This window comes from Canis lupus, chromosome X (assembly GCF_048164855.1).
Source record: "Canis lupus baileyi chromosome X, mCanLup2.hap1, whole genome shotgun sequence".
Lineage (NCBI taxonomy): Eukaryota > Metazoa > Chordata > Mammalia > Carnivora > Canidae > Canis > Canis lupus.
Window position 1 is genome coordinate 12,681,831 of NC_132876.1, and position 23,886 is coordinate 12,705,716.

Below are 23,886 nucleotides of genomic sequence, written 5' to 3' on the forward strand. Positions count from 1 at the left end.
AACATCCCGTTAGCTTTCAATTATAGTCCTGAACAGCAACTCTTTCCACCCCACTCTCTCTCAATCCCCCTCATCACCCCCTTTAGTCACCCACCCCCAACCCCCCAGCCTGGCTACCCCCCTTTCTCCAATAGATATTATAATCAGGGGGTTAAACTAGAAGATAATCCGATTGACTGAACATTAAATGCATGACATAATAATTGTATTCTCATATATTAATATGTACCACGAATGTACTCAACTATTTAGAAAGCCAAAATTATACTTGAACCAGAAAATTGAATCGTTGTCAGAAGAGGCATATTGGTTGGGCCACAAACAATAAAATATCACCACATTCATTTGTAAAGTTCCCTCAATTTAATCATGTTAGTTTGAGATATTTATAACTAATATAGCATCATATCTAAATCATGATTTAGATAATCATGTTGTTAACTGTTGCAATGAGATGCTGAGAAGTTCTGTTCTTTCTTCACTAGAAATGAAGATATGTGCCTACAACCAAATACTTAAAGAACTCCGTGTTTGATGTTCTGCTCCTAACTGCAGCAGTGTATCACTGCGGCCCCTCCGTGAGCTTGTTCAATATTCTAGAGGCTTCTGTGGCTGGAAATTGGAGAGCATCAGGAAGATAAACTCTATGACAGCCATCTATTCATTCATATATGGAGCACATCTGTTGACATCTTAAATGCTAATTAATAAATACAGGACTTGGGCCTCATGCATAATGAAGATAAGCTGAATTAATGCTTTTTTCCTCTCTCCACATACAAAACTTAAATGGAACCTGAAGCAGCATTCTTCCTTCCCTAAAGGCAGTTGTGATTTCAGTTCATAGAGTCAGAAAAACAATTCTGAAGGCATAGGTTTACTTCCAGAGAAAGAACTTTTTAAAAGACATGGTATTTGGCTGCCACTGGAGGCAAATGCTTGAATGATTGTATAGGCGATGCCAAGAGAAACATGGATACTTTAAGGGCCACGTGGACCCAGTTGCTACTTAGGATGCTGGCCGTGACCTATTGCTATAGGTTTCAGAGCCTGTAGTGACCAATCATATCAAAGAACTTAAAGAGAAGGCCATTATTATGCACATTATAAAAATATATTGAGCCTTATTACCTGCAAGGCTATGCTTATTTAAAAGAAAAGAAAAACATGCCTTTCAATGGCAGCACTGTTACAACCAGAAAGAGTTCTGTTCACCTATGTGGTAGAAAATACTTCATGGCAGTATGTTTTAGTGACACAAGTATGTTTCTCTATTTAGATTTTTGGGATGGAGAAAAACTGCTGTTCTACAATAGTTCCTAAGTAAGCTATATTTAGTGTAAAAAGGAAAGAAATCAGCCTTTCTTGCGCCGTGGTAGTTGCTTGGTTGTTATGTTTGGAGCTGAATCTGTAGGTGTACTGATGCATTTGTAGGAAAGAAAAAGTGATTATATATTTTATTAAATTATAAGGTAATTTGTTCTCTTATCTCAGACTTGCTAATGCTCTAGTCATTTTTCCCTCTTTTTTGTTTGGTCAGGAGACCCGATTTGTCAGGGATATAGATTTTTGTCTAGTTAAAGGTCAGGTGCTGAACAATTGATTTGATTGCTGAGCCATTGGGTCATTAAGCTGCCTGAAATAACCTTGTTGCAAATGTTCATTAGTGATCCAATCTGGGACTCTGTACTCAGGACTTGCATTAGCATCTGTGGAAAATATTCCATTGAATTTTGCCTTTGGAATTGCAAAAAAAAAAAAAAATGTAGCCAGAGGTGTGTATGTCACAGAAGTAGAAGATTTATATATGAAACTGCTTGTGATTTGAGCATATACAAATGTCCCCTTCCTCTCCAAACATTCCTGTGACCTAAAATTCTACTATTAGAGTTTTTCTTACATTAAAAACTGCAGGACCCCTGGGAAGTGAGATGACAAAGATCTGGAATACAAAGCATTGCCCATAAATGCAGCAGTGCTGACTTGTGAGCAGAATAGGAATGCTGAGTGCCTGGAGGAAGATATTGAGAAATGGACAAGAAACCAAGGCCAAATTATTTCTTCTTCAAAATTTCGCTAAGGAACACATTGTTCTGATCCTATACTACAGAATCCAAAGAAAGTTAAAACTCATAAGAGGAGCACTGGACTTGGAGTCCAGGGTCCTAGTACAGGTGTGTTCACCCATTATGTACCCTAGGACAAGTCAGTGAACTCCTATGAGAAAATTCTGCTTCCACAGGTAAATTATGGTAATTGGAGCTAATGGTCTCGAAGCTCCAGAATTCTGTAGTTTGTATTTTAGATAGCTAGAACTTGGTCCAGTATCCAGTGAAGGGCATAACATCTAGCAAACTGATGAATTTTTGTTCCGTTTTCAAGTACTGTTGTCCAGATTAATTGTTTAAGCAATAGAGTCTTCTGGATTGTTGTTGAGAATGACTTTCAAGTTACGCTCCTGTTTGGGAATTTTGGAAAGGGTGTTGTATTTCTACATACAGCATGGTGGAAAGGCTATCTAGTTTCAACTTTGTCACTAAGTTTCAAAGAATTTCACTTTACTCCTTCCAGCTTAGCTTCATTATTTCTAAGGCTTTTTTTTTTCTTAGCTATTCCATTATATCCTTTTCTAATTGCTCCACATATCAGGGGCACCTGGGTGGCTCAGTTGGTTGAGCATCTGCCTTTGGCTCAGGTCATGATCCTGGAGTCCTGGGATCGAGTCCAACATCAAGCTCCCTGCTCTGAGGGGAGCCTGCCTCTCCCTCTGCCTCGCTCTCTGTCTCTCATGAATAAATACAATCTTTTAAAAAAATAATTGCTCTGCATAGCAGTTCGTTATAGATGTATACATGTTGGCTTTTACTCTTTTTTGTTTTCAGCAAAAGCCTGAATTTAATAATTCTAGATGGCTGTCATATAGTAATGGTTTAAAAGAAAAACTTTTTGTAGTCCCTAAAGTATTTCTGATGTAGCCATATATGCCAGCTCCCTAAGTCCCATTCATAAACTACTTATGGGGGTTCTATAGCCCCCAAGAGTGAGTATCCTCATGTTAGATAGTTTAAGTGCCCACGTTATGGTATTTTGGTGACTTAGTCATTTCCCTGTGAGTCAACCATTTCAGCCTGCTTATGTGCTCCTGTTGTTCCAGCTTCCATGCCTAGAGAATTTTTTATATAGATCATAGATACAGATAGATATAGATGTACAAGTAGAGATAGAGATAGAGATAGAGAGTAAGATGACTCTCATATGGGGAAACTTGAAAAACAATGGTCTTAATTTGGATCAATTTAATGCCATTTCACATTTTATGAGTATTTACTGTGTTTGTTACTCTGTTAGTCTGAGGTAAAAGATTGCTTTTGACCTGGGAGATCTCAGTCTAAAAGATATTACAAAGTCTTTCATCTTTCCATTCTCATGGAGATTGATTTTAAAGGGAAAATTGTTAGATTTGAAAACTTTCCCAATAAATCTATATTCCTCCGAATATATATCATTACTTTGCATTTATGCTTGACTGTTGTGGGGTAAAAAAGAGTTGATGCCACTCTCTGGAATCTTGTATGATTGTCATTGGTCAAGCAGTTTCACATAAAACCACATCTCAAAGGACCCCACTTTTGCCTTTCGGTAATGATCACGAACTAATAATTCAACCAAAATTTAAAATGGACGAAAGCTTTGGGGAACCTATGTGACTCAGTTGGTTAAAGTGTCCGACTTGACTTCAGTTCAGGTCATGATCTCAGAGTTGTGATATTGAGCCCCGCATCAGGCTCCGCTCTCAGTGCAGAGTCTACTTGGGATTATCTCCCTCCACCCCTCCCCCTGCTCACTCTCTCTTTCACTCTCTCTCTCTAAATAAGCAAATAAAAATCCCCCCCCCCAAAAAAATAGATGAAGTCCTCACACCTACAAGTTTTGAGATGTCCTTACAGTTCCAATTATTTTATTGGTGGGTATCCTTTATGTAACTTGAATCAAATTTGAGGCATTTTGCTGGTAGTCTATGTTAACTACAACCATGTGCTGCGTCTTATATGTCATGCTCAAGTGTAAATTATGTCTATAGAATTTATGAAAACCTTTACAATAGAGGAGGTCTAGGGTTAGACCATACCTCAGTTAAGTATTGTAAACCAGCTATAACTGGCATTACTTATTACTCTTAAACAGAGCCTCTAAAAATGTTTTTAAAATACAAGTTTATCACTGATAATGTACAATTTGAACAACTGTTTTTATGAAATATTTCACACATATAAAAAATAGATGCTATATATATATGTATAAGATAATAAAGAATAAAAAGATAATGACTGCCATTATATTCACTATGCATCTTAAAGGAAACCACTAACCTAAATTATATTTTTAATAAAAATTGTATATATTAAAGTGTACATCAGAGAGGGAGACAAACCATAAGAGACTCTTAACTCTAGGAAAGAAGCTGAGGGTTGCTAAGCTAAAGGGGAGGTGGGGGGGATGGGTAACTGGCTGATGGACATTAAGGAGGGCATGTGATGTAATGAGCACTGGGTATTATATGCAATTGATGAATCACTGAACTCTACATCTGAAACTAATGATACATTATATGTTAATTAATTTAATTTAAATAAAATAAAAGTTAAAAAATAAAGCGTACAACATGATGTCTTGATCTGCATATACATAGTGAAATGATTGCTGTAGTCAAGCTACTTAGCATAGACATTTCCTCATTCTCTATATATGTTTTGTTAAACATTATGCAATTACATTTTATGTGATCTTGAAGTCTGGTGTATATTTGTTTGACTTTACCTTTTTCATTCAACATTATATTTAGCAGTAGACTTTGTGTGAGTGAAGAAATGAGCCTTTTAAGCCACTGAGATTTTGAAGTTGTATATTATCATAGCATAACCTAGTATATACTGACAAATATTGTCACTTCCATTTTCTTAAGAGCACAAAAGAAAGAGAAAAAGGAACAACATAAGGAACATAAGGAACATCTTAAGGAAAATGAATTTAAGGCTCCAATTGCCCAAATAATTGTCTTTATACTTAATTATAGTGATGTAACTCAACCAAATTTAGCATCAATTCTCATATAAATAATAGTGTCAGATTTACAACTGAAACTTCTTTGACTGATGGAAGGGTATACCTATAGCAACTCATAAAACAAGAGGCATTCTAAAACTGAATTGAAACTAGATTAGACCACTAAAGAAAAACACCTTTACCATCAACCTACAGTCTTTTGAGGCATTTGGGTGAGATGGCTCCTTTGTAGTGCAGGTACCATCTAATATTCTTTTTTGTTTTAATTGGCCACCCTGAATTACTGATCTAAACCATCTTGGAAGTTCTGTCATAAGGCTGTCTTCTGGCTTCACAAATCATTTCTTTTGTTATCTGAGGACTCTAGAGAAATCTGACAGCCACTTCATTTTATTTCTGATACTAAAGTTGAACACCCTGGGGCACCTGGGTGGCTCAGTGGTTGAGCATCACTAGGGTCATGATCCTGGGGTCCTGGGATCAAGTCCTGTATCCAGCTCCCTGCAGGGGGCCTGCTTTTCCCTCTGTCTGTGTTTCTGCCTCTCTCTGTGTGTCTCTCATGAATAAATAAATTAAATCTTTTAAAAAATAAAAATAAATAAAGCTGAACACACTGCAGCCATATGCTGGCATCTGGTCTATGAAAAACAAAAACAAAAAGGTAATTTCATTTAAAATTGTTTTAAATAAATTGGAAGGATTTCCAAAAGCTTTGGCTACAATAGTAATATTGAAAGGGGTACTTCAAACTTCTTGGAAATGATCTTAACTTGAAAGTGTTTTTTTAGGCACATACCACAAAAGAAAAAAATTATTCAAAAAATTAACAGATTACTGATTGCCAGGAGTTAAGAAAGGTGTACAGTTGGATAAAAACCAATGTGGCTATAAAAAAAAAACCACATAAGAGATCTTGTGGTAATAGAAATGTTTTATTATATGACTCTATCAATGTCAATATCCTTGTTTGTGATATTATACTACTTTGCAAGATTTTACTATCAGGGAAACTGGGTAAGAACAATATAGGATCTTTCTGCACTGTTTCTTAAAATTGCCTGCGCATTTACAATTATCATGAAATAAAAAGTTTAATTTTAAAAAAAGACAAGTGAGGGATGCCTGAGTGGCTCAGTCAGCTAGGTGTCTAACACTTGATTTCGGCTCAGGTCTTAATCTCAGGGTCATGCATTCAAGCCATGCTGTGCATGGAGCCTACCTAAAAAAAGACAAACAACAGAAAGAGAGAATACATTCGCAAAATATGTATTTGATAGAGGACTCGTATCCAGAATGTGCAAAAAAGTTTTACACCTTAATAACAAATAAACAAATAATCCTATCAAAAAATGGGCAAAAGGTTTGAATAGACATTTCACTAAAAAAGATATATCAATTACTAATAAGCACATGAAAAGACACCCAACTGCACTAGTCATCAGAAGAATACAAATAAAAATCCCATAAATCCACTAGGATGACTATAAACAAAAAGACAGACAATAACAAGTATTAGAGAAATTGGAACCTACATACATTCTTGGTAGGAATGTAAAATTACACAGCTACTTTGGAAAAAATACTTGGCAGTTTCTCACAAAGTTAAACACGGTATTACCATATGACCCAGTAATTCAACTCCTAAGTATATACTCAATAAAACTGAAAATATATGCCCACACCCAAAAAAACTTGTTAGTGATTTTAATGGTAGAATTTTAATGGTAGAATTATTCACAATAATCAAAAGTTATAAACAGCTCAAACATTCACTCATGGATGAATAAACTAATTGTGGTATATCCATTCAATGGAATATTATTCACTGATAAAGAGAAATGAAGGCAAGCTACCACTCCTCAAAAACATTTTGCTTTGTGAAAGAAGCCAGACATAAGATACCACATATTTTATTATTCCCTTTATATTAAATATCCAAAATAAGCAAAGTTATAAAGATAGAAAAGAGGCTAGTGGTTACCTGGTGTGGTAGTGGTGGGTAACAGGGATTAACAGTAAATGTGCATGAAAGTTCTTATTGAGGTTCTGAAAATGTTGCCAAACTGATTCATGGTGATGGTTTTGGTGGTTTTACCACACTTAGTAAATTTTCCCCCAAAATTCATTGAATTATACATGAAAAGGGAGAATTTTATGATATACAAAATATGCCTCCATAAGATAATATCAATACAACCACAAAAAATTCTGCATATCGATTATCTATCACAGGTTACTGGGTAGTATAGGTTTTACTCAAGAATACCAGTTACTTGAGTATTTTCTTCCTCATGATTGTTCTGTGTATTGGAGTCTATCGGGAACTCAAATCAGATGCAGAATTTTTAGTGTAACTGGTATCTTGAGAATTGCTATATAATGGACTATTGCACATTTTATGTAAGTGATGAAAACAAGGTAGGAATATGTCTTTTTTTCCGATTCAACTCAATCACTATGTTGTTTTAATTCTATATCAAAATGATTAATATTCTTTCTCAGATGCATTTACCAGCTACAGTGTTTACATTGTTTGAATAGTCTTTTGTAGGAAATCTGTAGAATATGAGCAAAGCATTTACCTCTACCTAGATAGTTCCAAAGTCCTTTTATAGATGTTTCTTAAGTATTTGGGTCATTGCTCACATCCATCAAAAATGACCTTATTTTATGGGGCACCTGGGTGGCTCAGTTGGTTAAGCATCTGCCTTTGGGTCAAGCCATGATCTTGGGATCCTAGAATCAAGCCCACATTGTCGGGCTCCCTGCTCAGTGGGCAGTCTGCTTCTCCCTCTCCCTCTGTGCTCTCTCTCTCTCAAATACATAAATAAAATCTTTTTTAAAAAATGACTTTATTTTCTGGAGGTAGCCATGATTGTCATTTAAAAATAGAGCTATGAGAGGAATTCATAGTGACAAAAGCACGTTGTGCAGATAACTTCCAAATATTCTAGTATTTGTCATTTAATGAAATATATACATTCCTACAAAGTCTGCTATGAACTGACTGGGTATGTGTATTTGTCCATACAGATTGGAAAGGAACAAATAAAATTGTCTCTATTCACAATCAAACTGGCTGTGTAGAAAAACCCCAGTAAATCTGGAGAAAAAAAAACTTGTAGAAAAAATAAGTGAAGTTAGCGCAAACGTGTGGTATAAGATCAACATACAAATGTATTTCCATATACTGGCAATAAACAATTAGAAACTGAAATTTAAAATAAAATTAAATTTTCAATCACCCCAACAACATGAAATACTTATGGATAAATCTAACAATACATAAAATTATTTTAAAAATTAAAAATTTTATTTTTTAGAGTAAGTTTAAATTTATGGTAAAAGTGAGTAGAAAGTACAGATATCTCTCCCTACCCACACAGCTTCCCCTATTATTCCCCTATTCTTGCATTATTATGCTAAATTTTTTTCAACTATGAAACATTATAGAAATGCTGTTATTTAAAAATCCATAGCTTACATTATGGTTTACTCTATGTTTTGTTGGTTTTATTGGTTTTGATAAATCCATAATGTCATATATCCACTGTTACAGTATCATACCAAACAATTACACTGTCCTAAAAATATCCCCAATGCTCCACCTATTCATCTCTCCATCCCTCTGCCTGAATCTCTGGTAACCACAGATCTCATTACCATTTCTATAGTTTTGTCTTTTCTAGAATGTCACATAGTTAGAATCACACAGTATGTACCCTTTACAGACTGGTTCCTTTCATTTAGAAATATGCATTCAAATTTCTTCCATGTGTTTTCAAGTTTTGATAGCTGAAAGCTTGTGTCCATTAAAAGGATAATTTGAACATCAAAATGTTGATGATTGAACCAAAGAGAGTGATAATTTCTAATAGAATTTAGTTACTAGGATTTTATTTCATTCTCTTGATTAATGGATGATCTACTTATGGAAATTAATAGGTCTTCTCCCTCTACCATCTCAGAATCAAGAGAATCACCCCATGTTTCCACTTCATGAACCTATATTCTCTCAATATTGTCTACCTCTGCCAGCTTCCAGACACATCTATTTGTCCATTTTTTGAACAACACATTTGTGATTCATTTCCTTATCTCCTATCTAGACCCAACTGTGCCTTTTTTCACAAAAGCTTGCATGAATCTTTGAAAAATAAGTTCATGATATAAATGTATTGGGCTGAATTAATGATGAGTCATGCAAAATTATTGTGTCTTGCTGTAATACGGAGCACTTGGATGAACTAGCAAAATTTTAAAAAGTTCAGTTTTCACATATTCTTTTGATGCCTTATATAGCTAACACACAGAACATGGCCCAGCCATCAGCTTATTTAGCTACATATTTCTTTAATATGCAGTGTGCTTCAGCTATATTGAGTTAAAAATAAATGCTACTATTTTGAGTTCTATATAAATTTCTTTTTGATGTTTACATCTTACAGTTTCACCAAATAATTTTGTTTTGGGAATGACAAACCAATACTGTCAGCCATATTCCACCCATTGTTTTAGAAATCTGCTTTACTTGTTCATTTTACTTTTAATCATAGACTGTTTGCTTACCTTATACTTACTACTAAGGTTGAGAGCCTCTCATCATGTCATAGCTTTCTCTTTTTAATAACTCTTATATTTTTAAATGTCAATTAGAATTTAATAAAACACCTTCAATTTACACTGCATTGCAGATTTTAGCAAATGATTTGTTTTCAATGTCCCTGATTGTTTCAGGGACATTGTTTCAATGTCTCTGATTTGGGATAAAAATATTTTGGGTGGTGTTTTTTTCCTTGATTTCTATCTTGAAGTACCAGAGTATATTGAAAACATTTGTTGTATTGTGAATACCTTGTCATTTCTCCACATATTACTAGAAATCAGTTTTTATTTGACATTTCTGTTAAATCCCTTTCACATTGCTAGTAAAGATGTGGTTCCATTTCTTAAGTATCATGTACAAGGTACAATGTAACATATAAATCAATATGAAATATGATCCTTACTTTATAATAGCTAGCTTAGTCTAATTGAGATAAAACAGGGGTGCTTGTGTATGTGTAAATACACATGCATGGAATTAAGTGGCAAACCAAAGCATGATAACCAGTGGCAAAATATAGAACTTGAAGTTGGAAGACTTGGCACTTGGATCTGCCTCTTGCTGTGTGACTGAGCAAATCACTTACCCTTGTCAAGTTCTGTTGGTTCATCTCAAAGATAGGAGTAATAATGCAAAGTGATAATGTCAAGATTATACTGAATAACGTATATGAAAGTGTACAGAGTCTCATATCCAAATCAATAAAGTCCTTTTGTTTTATGCAAATATAGCACCAGGGCAATGACTACAGCCATTACTTAGATCTCCAGTTCAGATACTCTTTTTTTTAAAGATTTTATTTATTTTTATTAATGAGAGATACAGAGAGAGAGGCAGAGACACAGGCAGAGAGAGAGGCAGAGAGTGAGAAGCAGGTTCCATGCAGGGAGCCTGACATGGGACTCGATCTCAGGTCTCCAGGATCACGCCCTGGGTCAAAGGCAGGCGCCAAACCACTGAGCCACCCAGGCGTCCCCAGTTCACATACTCTTATGGTACTAGAAGGCACCCTGCCATTCAGAAAAGGATATGGGCTTTAGAGTCAGACCTGGATTTTGAGTCAGGGCTTGAGCAATTCATGATTATATCACATTGTGCAAGTGACTTAAACTTTCTAACTCTTATTTTCATCATTTTCAATCGGGGTATTATTATCCACTTACTAAGGAATTATTGTGAAGATTAAAATAATAATATTATTATTTAAGTTAACACCTAATGCCCAATAGATAATGGAACATATATTTACTAAAGTGGACCATCCTCTTGGCACTTTACAAGGACCACAGTGGGTTCAGCTGAGAAGTATGAAACCTATACTCTGAAAAAGATTATGAAACATTAATGAGTTTCTCTGTATGTTAGAGTTATGAGCAGATATAGATTGGTTTACAGAAAATCATGAGAACACAAAAGCATAACTAGGATGCCTTAGTGTTATGAACGGGATTGTATATGTTTGGGTATGAGACCCTGTATACTTTCATATACATTATTCAATATAATCTTCACAGTATCACTGTGCATTATTACTCCTGTTTTAAACATGAGACAAAGGGTGCCCTTTTGTTGTCAGTCAACCACCCTACTCATTAGGGAAGAGAGGGTGTGGGTATAGTGGTACTTGTCCCTATCCAGATCTCATCATTCCATCATACTGGCAGCTGCTGTGGCAGATGGACTCATGGGGGAAAGAGCAAGTCACCTGTGAAAAGGAACCATTTAATGCTCTTTTTTGTCTACTCCCAAATCAAGGTTTTCCCTGTAATCTGTTCTCAAGAATATTTAAAACTCAATGGCTTCTTGTAATTCTGATTCATTACTTTGTCATTTTGAGCTGAGTTCCAGTAACTTGCTACTGTTTTTGATTATATCTTTCCTGCCGCTGTTTACAGATTACAAATATTTCTAAATCTGTCCTGCAAGAAAAAGGACAAAATACCAATGACTAAGGTTGTACTGCATTTGTTATGTAAGCCCTTTGACAGGTACTTGCTAGTGAAAGAGGAAGGCAAAGCCAAGCACTTTATTAGGCTTATTAATGTTAGAGTTTCCATGGTTTTAATTTGATTGCTATTTATTGAGCAGTCAAAATGTGTTAGGCAGCATCAAGAACACATCAAAACCATGATCTGGATATTAAGGACTTTATACCCTAAAAAAGGAAGTCTATTAACTCAACTACAGAATGTATCCATTTCTGTAATCACTTGTGAAATCTTGATTGGGGAACTCATTTAGCTAGCCTTATACTTAGAGGGTATTTTTATGTCTTTCCAGTTAAAAATTGTGTTGCTTCAAATAACACTTTAAGATACTGTAATGTGATAGCACTCACATATATGAAATTGTTCCTCCTCAATTATAAGTTAATTAACAGATATCTCATCAAGTACAAGAACCTTGGCAGATACAGAAGACCCTGAGCAAACTGACTTCTCAAAGAATAAAGCTGTATTCATTTGGGTCTAGTTTTGGGAAAGTGATCATATAGGGAGAATGGATAGCCTCGGAATAACAAAGCAGTTGTTCAGTGGGAAATTGATGGAAGAGAGGAAAATTTGAGGTTGGCAAGACAAAGAGTTTAAAGATACCCTGCAGCTTGATCCATAGAAATGGGACAGACTGGCCACTTCTCACTCTACCATTCCCTAATTAGCACCTAGGTCCTATGTCCTCTGCATAGTGTCCTAGGTCCCCTGCAAAGAACTGGGGATGTAATGATGAAGACATGTTGTTTTTGCCTTTGGAGATATTTGCAGTCTAGCTACACAGACAAGGAAACATAATTTCCATTTGTTCAACAAATATTTATTGAGTGCTTTCTTTAGGCCAGACACTAGTCCTGAGGCTGGAGAGACAGACTAAAGGAAAGAGACAAAAGTTTCTGTCCTTGTGACCATATTACAATTGGAATAGACTGATGGCAAATGAGTGTGTGTGTGCACGTGCGTGTTGTTTGTAGATGTGTCTATCTCTATATCTCTATATCTGTATCTATATCTACATCTATACTCAGATAGTGACAGATGTGTGTAGAGCTATAAAGCATGGAAAGGGGGAGGACATGCTAGGTAGGAAAGGAAAGTATGGGAAAACCTCACAAGATAAGGTGATATTTCAGTTGAGACCTAGTGACATGAAGGAGTAAACCATGTAAATATGGAAATGGTGTAGGACAGCTTTCCAAAGGGAACAGAAAGTTCAAAGACCTAAAGAACATGGGTGTCTAGTGTATGCAGATGTAGGAAAGAGTCAGTGGGTCTGACTGGAGCATTCCACGGCCTGGTTAATATTTGTAAATGCCAACATTTCTGAATCAATTAACTCCATCCACACTTTACCCTTACTCATTAATCCAGGATCTCAACTTCCTTGGTCTGTGTCCTCCCTATCCTCTTCTGTCACCTCGGCACCTGGTCATATGATTTAGCCTCTCGTGACTTGTGGCCTTGACTTTCTTCCAGTCCCACTTGGAATGTCCTCCTTGATTAGCATGTTCCCAGAGGATGTTTGGTGTAATAATCCTTCATGGCCACTAGCCCCTGCCTACCCACCATGAACCATGCTAAAGGGTCCCAGACAGTATTTGCCTCAAATATATTGTAAGACCCAAAGGAGATACTATTTGAGTTAGCACTTTATGAGCTCTTAAGTGTTTTATTCTTGTAATGAAATCTTTCATTCTGAGGCCATGAGTTCCCTCACAAAAAGATTGCACCAGCAGTAATGTCATTTTACAATACCAAACATAGTAAAAGCAGGAAACAGGGAGGAGAGCAGCGAGGCAGGAGGTCTATCTCTGTCAAGGGGAAGATGAATCACCAGCAAGAAATAGAGTGGCCTTGGGAAGAGTCAGGGCAGCTGGGTTGGGTCCTCCCCATCAGTCTGGGAAAGAGTGCTACATAACTCGTCTTTCTCTCTGCCCCTCTATTTCAAACAATCTGTAGATTCTTCTTCATTTTTTGTCATGCCAGCTGTCTTTCTTCTTCATTTTTCCCCATGCTAGATCTTTTTCCCCCAGTGTTTGTTTGCTCAGGACTTTGTATCTTTCTGTTTCTCCCCTGTATCACTGTCCTGCTTCCTCCGCCTTAGTATTGTTTTCTAGTCCTTGCTCCTTAACCATGACTAGATTTCACAATGGTCCCTGGGAAAGTTGCTCCAGAAGCTTGCAGAACAGATGTCAGGAGTCAACATGACCATGTGGCCTGCTCTGAGAAGACGATGGCCCTAGTAAAGTGACCCCTTGGGAGAGGAGAACATGTTGACAATGGTGAACAGAGTGATGCATGAGGAGTCAGCTAAGCCTGGGTCAAATCTGGCACATCTCTACCCTCATGTGGGTCTCAGTTTCCCCAATATATACAATATATACAGTAAAGTTGCTAAACTAGATAAATCTAAAAGTTCTGATATGCTAGATTCTGAGAAGACTATGTCAGGAAACACAAAAAGAATTGCTGTTTGGTTTTGGCAATAGAGAACAGGACTGGAGCTGGTGACGGCACCACTGGAATCATAGCTCTCTTATTTCCTAGCACATTGCATCATGTGACAAGCCTCGGGGTCTCTAATAAATGCCTGAAAATATAGACTGGAGACCTTGCTTTCCTAGAAAACTTTCCACAGAGCTCTGCATATAGCATCTGCTCACTGAAAATAACTGAATATATTATGGGTTGACAAACTCCGAATAAACTCTCTTTGTTTCTAAAAGATGGTATTGGCAGATCGCCTAGGATGTAATGAAAGGGGGTAAAGCAACATTGGAGGAAGCCCCTAGAAAGAGTTCTTACAGAAGGGAAATGATGAAGTCAATAAAGCTTTCAGGTTGCTAAGCTAAATGGCCTAAGAGCTCTACAGTCCACTAAGCCCTAGATTGGTCAGAATCAAACAACATCGATCCCACCCTCAACTTCGCCAAGAATCAAGGGACAAATGCTTCTGAACCAAACAATTTTTTAGCCACCAGGCTAAAAATAAAATCTAAAAAATTTGGAATTGCTTTTGTGAAATTAGAAGAATCCTCTTTCTGACTTAATTTCCCTAATACCCACTTGGATTAACCCACATTTGGAAATTTATGAGGAATAAACTATGTAAGAGTATAATGCAACAGTGACAGGATTAACACTGAATTATAACCATGAAGTCTGGGTACAGGGAATGTTTGGATTTGTAGAACTGATCACAAGTATCCTCCATAATCCTAAATCCATTTTCTTGGTGCAGCTAAATTCAGAAAGTTCAACATCTTTCCAAACCTAAACTCCCAGCCTCCCTGCATCTGCATCCACACTCCTTTACTTTCCTTATGCTACTGTGGAAGCAGCACCTCAATTGCTATCTGAGCCCAACCCCACAACTGTGCTTCTGGTGTCATCCCCTCACCTTCTCGACATCACTGGAGAGCATCACTCCAGCAATGGATGTTCCCTTCTCTTCCTAATGAAGCATTACTCTTTCTACTGTGTCATTCCCATCAAATGCGAAGACCAAAAAATAGGGAAGGGGATTGAGAGGTACCAACTTCCAATTGTAAAATAGATAAGTCACAGGGATGAAAGGTACAGCATAGGTCATATAGTCAGTAATATTGTTAATAACTTTGTATGGCGACAGATGGTAACTACACTTTTTGTGGTGAGCATTTCGTAATTATAGAATTGATAAATCCCTATGTTGTGCACCTGAAACTAATGTGATGTTGTATGCCAACTATGCTTCAATTCGGAGTAGAAATAAAATTTTAAGCCCTTAGTGTTTCTTATGTCAAAGGCAAGAATAAACATTTTTTCTTACCTTTTATCACCTTCTAGCTACAGCCGCATTTCTCAGTTCCTTTTCTCAAAGAGCAATACTCTTTGGAAGAGGTATCTTTTCATTCTCAAATCCCTCAGCTCCCTCTTAGAAGGCTCATTTCATCCTTCTTAAAACATTTTTCCTTTCTCTTGGCTTCCAAGATGCCACATTCTCCTATTTATTTCCTATATTACTGGGTGCTCTTTCTCAGTCTCCTTTGATTGTCTGCTTGCTTCTTCTCTGCATTAGCTGAATCCTGGAGTACAGGTCTCCTCCACTATCCAAAAGTAGAGCGTCCCTGGGAAACCTGTCATTGGCCAAAAACGGTGTGAAGTGAAGAAGCAATTACCATGAATTTATATGGAAAATTTTCTGAGTGTTCCTGGACCCCAAAAGATAGCCTCTCTTAGGCTTTTCTGAGCCCTTATGACACATCTCGCTAACAGATGCACAAAATAATTCTGAATAAAGCATCCGATAGATGCTCTCAGATACAGTTCAGGGAATGGCACTGTGATGCTGAGATGCCGAGTTAGTTCCTGGGTAAGAGGCTGGGTGATGCCACTGTCCCAACTCCAGGTTGTATGCTGCCTGTATAAAACAGCTCACAGCAAAACACACTGCACACTCTTCTCACCTGCCACCTTTTTTTCAAAAAAGCGAAAATCCTCTTTGGATTTCTTTCAGTTATCCAAAATAGGTACTAATGTAAGTCTTTCAGAGAAGTTAAGAGGCACACCCTGAACTTTCAAAAAGCAGGGAATTCCTGTATCTGCAAGCTTGCCACTGGTCCTCTACCCACCTACATTCTCCCTGGAGAATTATATTTTAGTTTTCTAATAATAGATAATAAGATATAATATAGATATAGTTATAATATATAATTATTAATATGCTATAATAATTATATCTTAGTTTTCTATCTTGTAATTACCTTAGAAAGGAATTATGTACGATAATTAAGAACATGGTAAAGATCATACTATTTGTAGAAATAATTTCCCTGCATTATGCACCTAGATTAGCTTTTATTCAACAGAAATGCTATAATATAATTGATGTTTTGTTTGATCCTTGATTCCTTAAGTTAAAATGAAAAAACTATATCAAATAAGGAAGTAAACAGAATAAGGAAGTTATGTATCCACAACTTTTGGAAAATTTTATTGTATAAAACTTTTTGCCAAATATTCCTGGGTTAGAATTGATAATCAGGAAAACTGATTTGATTGCTTCACAAAACCCCATTTACCAAGAATGACCTCTTTTGTTCTTTTGTGCTTTCTCTGTTTCTTTTCTTTCTTCCCTTCTTTCTTTCTCTCTGCCATTAGAATTGATTAAGTCAAACACATTCATTTGGGATGGCTCTGTTAGGCAAGGAATGAGCCCATTTGTGTGACTAAATTGGGACCACCACAATCAATACATTCAGTGACCTTTTTTAATTCTTTTACTCTGAATAATTGCTTCAATAGAATTATAGCAGGAACTTAAAATCCCAAGATCAATTGTTTTTAAAGTACCCTTTACAAAAGCTCCAACATCAGTTGACATTGGGTCCTCTGGTATTACCCAGTGATAACCAGTCAGATATCTTAAAATGAGTTTATACAAGGAACTTTGGGGAACTATATTCAGAATCTGAAATAAAAAGTTGACTCGTAAGCATATGGGTCATACATTACTGATTTTTGTTTAGAAAAAAATCAACAAAAAAAACAACAAAAAAAGAAAAAAATCAACAGTTGTAATGCCAGTTTATTCCATTATTCTAAATATAATTTCCCTTTTTTTTTTTTGAAAGAAGGGAAATTTCCCAAAGCACTTATACACCTCTTGTCCTTTATAAATGCATTTCACATACTAAGGCAAACCATCTGTTACCCTGCTAATTTTGCCATGATGAAAATGACTATTATAACGAGACTAGCTTTTTTAAGCATATATGTTTATGTATATGAATACAAATGTGCACAGCAAGATAAACTTTTAGAATTTTTTCTAGCTTTTGAGGTTGGTGTGGGTATCCTGAAACACAGACCTTTTTCTACTCATTGCCAGCAAGGTGTAAGGTTGGTAGGTGGAGGTCCTGGTAACTACTGGGCTTAAGGCAGCATCATCATCGAAACAAAACAAAAAGCTGAACTTTGCACTGTGAAGCCTAGGTTGGAATGGAAAGAACACAACACCTCAGGAAGCTACATACACTTTTTTCATCCAAACAACTCTTGTAACCAGAACTTATGAAGTGAGGCCAGTCTTGAGAGAGCAAAAATAGAACAAAAATAAGTCAAATAGAGTGTGAGTTTAAAGAAAGACTGAAACTATACCATGCTGTCTCAAATGCAAAAAAAGAAAAAGTAATGAGAATAAGGAAAATATTCTTGAAAGTGCAGTTACCTCCTAACAATATTTTAAAAGTGAATCTCCATTTTCATTAAAAATTTATCTGAGCAATGTGATCATTTGGGCAAGGAAGAAGTCTGAGACATATTTATTTTTGTAAATCACACAGGGAAGAAACAAGAAACTAGGTGCACCAAAAATAACTGTATTTGATTAAAACTTTAAAAACTTTTTACTATTACTTTTTCTTTTTTCTTGTCCTCCCTCTAGCAGTCCTCGAACCTACCCCCTTTTATTTAAAAATACCATGAAAATAACAATGCCGGGTCTGTTTCCCCTTGGTTCTGTTTTCAGTTACGTTAGCACCTACAGGACTGAGAGGTACTATGGTAGGTACTTAGAGAGCCAGTGTGAAATCGAAATCAAATCTAGGTTCAGATCCCATCTTTATGGCTCTGGGCATCGTACCTAATTTCTTTGAGTCCCCATTTTTCTCATCAATGGAAAAGGGGCAGTAAATTCTACTTCCCAAAGTGTTGACGGTTGAATGAGAAAAATGCATGGGAGGTGCTTACTTCATAGTGAGCAATTAACAGATGGTCCTTCCCTCACATTTGTATGCTGAACAGTGAAATAGTCATAATCAGTGTGTAGTTCTGTTGGGCACTCTGTGCATGAGACCTCCTATCAACGCACTGCTTTTATGCCCCAAACCACACCTTGCTGCAAATATTTATATAGAACTGACAAATAACTAATTTAATGATCACATCATTCCAGTTTCCAATTGCCTTAACTATCCTAGTCTTCTTAAACATATTTTTAATGTTTTTATTTTGATGTTGCTGGGTGGGTAAGCTAAATTCTAATTAGTCTTTTGAATATATTAGGGTTTTTTGTTTTTTTTCCTAAGCGATAGGATGCACAGGCCTTCTTCTCAGAAGAAGTTTCTAAAAGGGAGAACATGGGGATCCCTGGGTGGCTCAGCGGTTTAGAGCCTGCCTTTGGCCCAGGGCGTGATCCTGGAGACCCGGGATCGAGTCCCACATTGGGCTCCCTGCATGGAGCCTGCTTCTCCCTCTGCCTGTGTCTCTGCCCCCGCCCATGTGTCTCATGAATAAATAAATAAAATCTTTAAAAAATATTAAAAAAAAAAAAAAAAAAAGGGCAGCCCCGGTGGCGCAGCGGTTTAGCGCCGCCTGCAGCCTGGGGAGTGATCCTGGAGACCCAGGATCGAGTCCCACCTTGGGCTTCCTGCATGGAGCCTGCTTCTCCCTCCGCCTGTGTCTCTGCCTCTCCCTTTGCTCTCTCTGAATGAATGTATAAATAAATCTTTTTAAAAAAAGATTAAAAAAATAAAAGGGAGAACATATCTTTGGAATGTGCCACTTCTATACCAAAGCAGTCCCTCCCCAGCAAGTCAGTTCTTCAGGGTGAGGGCCCAGCAGTGTGATCATTTTGACTGGCATGTTAATTTGATGACTTCTTGATGAGACCACCTGCTGTCCAACTTCTGATTATTCTGCTTACTCCAGCTTTTAGGGATATTAAATAACATGAATGATAGAGTTTTTAAAAAGTATTTCTTTTTAAATTATTGATCATATTCAAATTCAATAACTCTTTAGGTTAAAACTTTTTTTTCTTTCCTAGATGATACGGAGATCAACCATATACTCATTTTTTAAATTTTTTATATGTAATCAGTAAAACTTACTCTTTCTGCTATACAGTTCTCTGAATTTTGACAAATGCATAGAGTCATGTGAAAATCATCATAATTAAGTTAGAGTTCTGTCGTCCTAAAATATTCCCTTGTGCTGCCCTGTTGGAATAAAACCTCTTTCCTAAACTCTAGTAATCATTAATCTGTTCTCCATCTATATAATTTCCTTTTTCCAGAATGTCATATAAATGGGATTATACAGTACATAACCTTTTGGTTTTTTTTTTGTTTTTTAACAATAAATTTATTTTTTATTGGTGTTCAATTTGCCAACATACAGAATAACACCCAGGGCTCATCCCGTCAAGTGCCCCCCTCAGTGCCCATCACCCATTCACCCCCACCCCCCGCCCTCCTCCCCTTACACCACCCCTAGTTCGTTTCCCAGAGTTAGGAGTCTTCATGTTCTGTCTCCCTTTCTGATATTCCCCACTCATTTCTTCTCCCTTCCCCTCTATTCCCTTTCACTATTATTTATATTCCCCAAATGAATGAGACCATATAATGTTTGTCCTTCTCCGATTGACTTACTTCACTCAGCATAATACCCTCCAGTTCCACCCACAGTGAAGCAAATGTTGGGTATTTGTCGTTTCTACTGGCTGAGGAATATTCCACTGTATACAAAGACCACAGCTTCTTTATCCATTCATCTTTCGATGGACACCGAGGCTCCTTCCACAGTTTGGCTATTGTGGACATCGCTGCTAGAAACATCGGGGTGCAGGTGTCCCGGCGTTTCATTGCATCTGTATCTTTGGAGTAAATCCCCAGCAGTGCAATTGCTGGGTCGTAGGGCAGGTCTATTTTTAACTCTTTGAGGAACCTCCACACAGTTTTCTAGAGTGGCTGCACCAGTTCACATTCCCACCAACAGTGTAAGAAGGTTCCCTTTTCTCCGCATCCTCTCCAACATTTGTGGTTTCCTGCCTTGTTAATTTTGAATTTGGCATATTTCACTTCGCATACTCCTTTGGGGTTTCCTTCATGTTGTCCCATATATCAGTAGTTCATGCCTTTTTCCTGCTGAATGGTAGTCAATAGTATGGATGTACCACACGTTGTTCTTTCATCAGTTAATGGATATTAGGATTGTTTCCATTTTCTGGCTATTGTGGATAGTGCTGCCATAAATATTCATACACAAGGTTTTTTTTAATGGACATATGTTTTTGGTTATCTAGGGTAAATACTTCAGAATAGGATTGCTAGGTTACCTGGTAACTCTATGTTTAGCATTACCAAATCCTTTTCCACAATGGCTATCCCATTTTGCATTCCCATCAGAATTGTATGACAGTCCCAGTTCCTCCACATCCTTGACAATATTTGAATAATTTTACACACACATGTATGTATATACGTATAGAATTATATATGTGTGTATGTGTGTATATATATTCTAATTCATCAGCTGACTTTTTGATTGTATCTCTTTTGTTTAGCGTTTGTTCAAGAGGTTTCAACAATGTGTGTCTAACCACTCACAGTCAAGTTAGAGTCAACATTTTACCCCCTCAGGTGCAATGCAGAAGTCTTACAGCCACACAGATCTGTTTACATGATCCCCTTTGTGTTATAGTTGTCATATGTGTCACACCTACATACATTGAAAATGCCACCAGATAATGTATTTTTTGCTTTCAACAGTGATATTTTAAAGAACTTAGGAGAAAAATAGTCTTATTATATTTATGCAGACATTGGCCAATTCTTTTGTTCTTCCTTCATTCCTTCATTCCAGAAGTTCCTTCTGTTATCATTTTCCTTAAATCTATACAACTTTTTAACATTTCCTTTAGAGAAAATCTGCGGGCAATGAATTCTCTTAGTTTTTCTTCATCTAGAAATGTCTATTTTGCTTTCATTTTGAAAGGATATTTTCTTTGGATATAGAACTCTAGTTTGTCTGTTTTCTTCTTTTTTTCCTTATAACATTTAAAGATGTTTAATGTCTACTGGCCGTCATGGATTCTGATGAAGAATATTCAGTCATTTGAATTGTTCTTACTTGAGTATTCTGTCATTTTTATTTGGCTGCTTTCAAGATTTTTTTGAAAATTATCATTCGTATTCAGCACCTTAATGATGCTGGATCTGTTTTTGGTTTTTGTTGAATTTATTTTATTTTTATTTTGCTGAGTTTCTTGAATGTAAATTTATGTCTCCAAACAAATTTGATAAATTATTAGCCATTATTTCTTCAAAATTTAGGGGTATCAATATATTTCTCAGTCAATCAGTATCTTTTTGAGACTCTAATGACATGAACATATACCTTATGTTATTATCTTACAGATCCCTGAAGGTCTTTTCAGTCTTTCATTCCTTTTTTCTCTGTTCTTCAAATTGGATGATTCTTAGTGATCATTCTTCAAGCTATCTGAATCTTTCCTCTGCCGTTTTAATTCTATTAAGCACATCCAATGAGGTTTTTGTAATTTCAGATATTCTATATTTCAGTTTTAAAATTTCCACTGGGTTTCTTTTTTATAATTTCTTTCTCTTCTGAGGACTTTTACCTTTCCACTAATTTCAAGAGAGTTCGCCTTCATCTTACATGTTTTTAATAATTGCTTTAAAACCGTTGATAATTCCAACATCTGTGCCTTCTCAGTGTTGGCATCTGTTGATTATCATTTTCTTTTAAAATTGGCCTGATTTTCCTAGTTCTTTATATTTTGAATAATTTTGGATTGTAATCTGAACATTGTGAATACTATGTTGAAGACTCTGGGACAGTCGAATGTAGACTTTTGTTTATTTGCTTTAGGAGGCAATCACCTAGGCTCAAATCACAAGTTCCGCCTCACCTTCTGTGGGCAGTGGTTACAAGGTCAATTCAGGTTTTAAAACCTTTACTGTGGTATTTGGGTCTGCCTCATGTATATGCCACTCAGGAGTTAGTCTGAAACTCATGTAGTGGTTTATATCATAGTTCAATTCTCAAACTATGCCTCTTTGCTTCTGCTTTATGTGTATGTTGCTCAGGGGCAAGTCTAAGACATGTATTACTTCATACGCAGAATTAGGAGAAACCTTTCTCTAGCATTCGTACCTCCAGGATTTCCCTCGACACTTTATAGCTCTCAGGGGCCCCTTTTTTCTATTTTCTTTGGTCAGAATGTTGGGTTTCTCTTAGAGTCATAGTCCCCTTCAGGCTCTCTTGCAGTTCCATATCATCGGGTCTTCCCTCAAGGCAAGAAAGTGAGAAAAAATAGTTTGTCTCAGAATTTTTCCTATTCATTCTCACTGTGTACCTCTGCAACATGTCCTACCCTTGGGTTAAAACCTATTATAAAGGAAGAAAATAAAACCAAGCAGTTCACTACCATTGTAGTCATTCTTCAACATTTATATGTATATATAAAAGAAGAAAATAAAACCAAGTACTTCACTACCATTTTAGTCATTCTTCAAGTTTTGACTTTTCTATCCAGTCTTCCTGCTATTATTTACTTTACTTTTAGAGTACTCAGGCAATTCTTGTTTTTTCTCTTCACAATTTTTAGCTACAATTAATGGGAGAAACAGGATATAGTGAGCTTACTCCATTGTGGCCAGCATCAGAAGTTCTATCCATTTTCCAGAAGCATTTCAACTTTTGATTATCTGAATCACTGAATTTATGGCTATACCTCTGTCCTTTATATACATAGCCTGTACTGGGTATTTTCCTGAGGATGGATAAGGGAGCATCATTCAGGTGTCAGAATAATTTCTGTCATAAGCAACTGCAAATAAATCATATTAGTCATACAGCTACTTTCTGTCTTTTCATAAAAAGGAGTTCTACCCACAGGATGGTCTCTTGTGACAATGATTCACTGTAACTATCCGTCATGGTCATTGGCACTGACCAGTCTGTGACAGTTACATGTTATCAATATAGTGTATGTTAGGTGCCAGCTTAAGTAGCATAAGAAGCACAACATTTCCTTGAAAGGACAAATAATTTATAAGACTACTCCACTAAAGGTATGGGTTAGCACTAACCATCGTTTCTCCTACCACTATTACATTTTGGTTGGAGTTGGAAATAAACTTTATGGCTGTCCATCTAGACCTATGTATGTATGCATGTGGCTATATGTACATCTATTGATTGGCCTTCATAAAGTTTTTTGTCCAACACAGTTTTCTGCAAAGTTTCTGACTTTGATAGTTTTTTGTTATGGTTTCTTTATACTTACTTGACTGAGGAAAACAAATAAGTACTGTGTGGGATACTAAAGGCAAAGTTATTCATTCAACAAATATTTCTTGAATTCTTAATATGTTTACAAATTGTTTTAGATACATACTGGGTATGGAGTTCAGTACAAAATAATCAAGATCTTTT

The 23,886-nt window shown here is 36.4% G+C and overlaps 1 long non-coding RNA gene across 13 annotated transcripts in view; it reads left to right on the forward strand.

The window, feature by feature from the left end:
* The window catches only part of LOC140628694 (uncharacterized), a 262,851-nt gene that overhangs the window by 133,413 nt on the left and 105,552 nt on the right, over positions 1 to 23,886 (forward strand). For 10 of the 13 annotated variants that reach the window (XR_012026701.1, XR_012026700.1, XR_012026703.1 and 7 more), the window contains one exon: positions 486 to 3,496. The exons of the other annotated variants lie outside the window; for them this stretch is intronic. This is a non-coding gene — a long non-coding RNA (uncharacterized lncRNA). Of the gene's footprint in view, positions 1 to 485; positions 3,497 to 23,886 lie in introns of those variants that run through there. 13 annotated transcript variants of the gene reach the window in all.